Source organism: Dasypus novemcinctus, chromosome 11, assembly GCF_030445035.2.
Source record: "Dasypus novemcinctus isolate mDasNov1 chromosome 11, mDasNov1.1.hap2, whole genome shotgun sequence".
Classification (NCBI taxonomy): Eukaryota; Metazoa; Chordata; class Mammalia; order Cingulata; family Dasypodidae; genus Dasypus; species Dasypus novemcinctus.
Window position 1 is genome coordinate 36,690,339 of NC_080683.1, and position 3,079 is coordinate 36,693,417.

Sequence of the window (3,079 nt, forward strand, 5' to 3'; positions counted from 1 at the left end):
CCGAGTCCATAGATTGTTAATATGGGATTAAAAAATATTCTGTAATTATATTTTAGTATAAATCCTAAAAGTATATACTTTTCTAGATATAAGAACTATATTTTTCATCAATTTATTAAAGGGATTTAGGAGTCAAAAGTAGATTCAGAAATACATACAGTTGGTCTGTATTTCAATCCTATTATATTTGTTTCAATAATTATATTTTTATTATCCCAGGTTTGATACATTACATATTTAGATAAAAAAACTCTAGTCAGAAAATTTTCTCATGTCAAATTTTATTGCAATAAATATTGGTTAAGTTCTGGTTATATGAAATAACTCTGAAATACCACTATTGATGACATTACCCTCACAGAGAATAGTAATGTTATAACCTGGAAATTATTCGTTTGTTACCTAATTCATTATACAGAATCCTCTTTATTTATTGGTAATGAAATTTTCTATATAAAAAAAATTCTTTATAGTCTTCCTATAGAATCATCAGTTTCAGATGAATTTTCAGCACATTACCTATATTTTCAGAAATGACTTATATTTTAAATACCTCTGATTTTAGTCTCTACTGTATGTTAATGTTTTCTTATTATGCAGATTTTCCAGCAATATATGACATCCCCTATCAGAATGCTTGAATTACTATTGCTAAATGCATTCAAATCATTTTAGAAAAGAAATGCTTAAAAACATGATAATATTAAAAGACTGGTTATTTTCAAAATCTAAGTTCAGAATTATCAGTGACCTGCTAATCTAAGGAAGATGGCACTTTGCCATTTATAATGTTATAATTATTCGCAATTTTAAAAAGAGGATTAACATTTTCTGCAAGTTTTGAAAATCTTCTAGATGAATGTACCTAACTATCACAACAGAGCTACGAATTCATTTAATAAAAAGAATTGGGTGGAATAAAAAGTTTCGGTTAATGTCTCCTGTTCAACTAGATTCCTAAATTTACTAAAACAAAGTCTGTACAAAATTACTTACAGGAAAATCTGAAAACCAGAGGTCCTTTATATCCTGCTAATTTCAAAAGGCATACAACTTGAGTACAAACAATGTATTGTATTCCAAATGAAAATGGCCAGGAAAGCATGGAGGCATTTATTAAGCTCAACAAACCTACATTTCTTTCCTCCCTCCCTCTCTCTCTCTCTTTCTCTCTCTCTCTTTCTCTCTTTCTCTCTTTCTTTCTTTCTTCCACTCAGAATGTGTTCTCTTCCTCTCACTCCCCCAAAATGGGAGAGAAGAAAGATCATCCATGGCAGTAGACATTTGCAAGAAAGCAACACCTGGACAGGGCTTTAAGCTCAGCACAGAATGCTGTGCCTCCTCCTTGTGGCTTCCTATGCCCTACACCTTCAGAGAAACTTCTCTAGTAACCAACTATAGAAATGATCCTTGAAACTATGGTCTTTACATTACATTCTTAAAAATGAAAATAATAATTCTGGTGCTGTATGCATACTCCTTTCATTCTGCAATTTTTTAACCATTCTAAACTATTAAAAATGAAGAATCTTCCAAGGATTCTTCACCTCTGAAAATTAAAATTATGTCTAAAGTTTAAGTTCTATTGAACATGTTCCCTTCATGCCCCATTAATCTATAAGGAGACCATTTTACTGGTCCTTTTGCATTGAGTTGGAAGATGGATTTGGGACACTCCATTTTGTCTATTTCACTAACTGACTATCTTGTCAGATCAATTAACCTTGCTTTCCTTCAGGATAAAAAAGTATAAAGTAGTTTTATGTGTCAAATTGGTGATTTTTCTTCAATAACTTGAATAAGGCTTTTTACTCTATTTCTAAGAGTGTTCGCAGATAACCTTAACAGGATTTCACATATATATTTAAATTTTATACCAAAATGAATTAAAATGAAAATTGAAAATTCAGTACGACTGTGCAAAATCCTTTGAATTTTTTGCATGTTTTACCTCTTCATAATGTTGTACTTTGTTTTTGGTTTAGTTTAGTTTTGTTTTGTTGACTTTTGCTGGGGCCAGGGATTAAATCTGGGACCTTGTATGTGGGAAGCTTGCGCTCAACTGCAGAGCCACATTGGCTTGCCTGAGTTGGCTTTCTTGTTTGTTTTGCTTGTTGTTTTGTTTTGTTTTTGTTCTATTCAGGAGGCACCCATGTAAGAGGCAGGCACTCAACTGCCTGAGCCACATATACTTTCTATAGTTTGTTTTCAATAAGAGATATGTGAAGACAGTGCACAACTCTTTCCCCATAACTTTTATTTAGGCAAATGTATTGCTTAATTTCATATGTCATCTTGGCTAGATTCTTGTGTGCAGTTATTTGATCAAATACAAGTATTAGATTGTTACTGTGAGGGTGTTTCATAGATGGGTTTAAATCATTAGTCAGTTGATTGCATCTATGGCTGATTACACTGATTACATCTACATCCAATAAAGGAGCCTGCCTTCATCAATGAAAGGAAGATCCAATTATTTGGAGGCCATAAAATAAGAACTGAGTATTTCAGCACTCAGTACAATTGCTTTCTCTACTTCAGTCAAGCAGCTTCTCCTGGAGAATTCAATGTCACCTTTACTGCAGTTCCCAATTTGTGACTTCTGGGGAATTCACATTCAACTTCATTGAGTTCTCAACCTGAGGCCCTCCCTATGGAATTCTGACTTGCCAATTCCCATGGTCATATGAGTCAATTCCTATAATAAATCTTTATATATATATATATATATATATATATATATATATATTCTGTCAGTTCTGTTTCTCTGGAGTACCATGAATAATACAGCAAGTCTTTTTTATTATCATCTACAAATCTTTTAAAAATTTTCCTTTGTGTTATTGGGTTATTAATAAAACATGAGGTGACAAAGGCATCAGTTATATGATAGTTGAATTAAATCAGTTTTTTCAAAATCAAATTCAAGGCCACTTAAAACATGGAAGACTTTAAATAAGTTATAAATAATCATGAAACACAGTATCTTCCCTTGGAACAAAGCACAGCAACATCAAGAGTCAAAATGATACTTTAAATTATAATGTAACAGGAAAAGTTAGAAGACTGCATGAGCCAG

The 3,079-nt window shown here is 32.0% G+C and overlaps 1 non-coding gene across 1 annotated transcript; it reads right to left on the bottom strand.

Annotated features, from left to right (window-relative positions):
• Window positions 1–1,208: 1,208 nt before the first annotated feature.
• On the bottom strand, window positions 1,209–1,426 carry LOC111758800 (small nucleolar RNA U3). Its single transcript, XR_002792954.1, has one exon. It is a non-coding gene; the product is annotated as a small nucleolar RNA U3 (small nucleolar RNA).
• Between the last annotated feature and the right edge of the window lie 1,653 nt (window positions 1,427–3,079).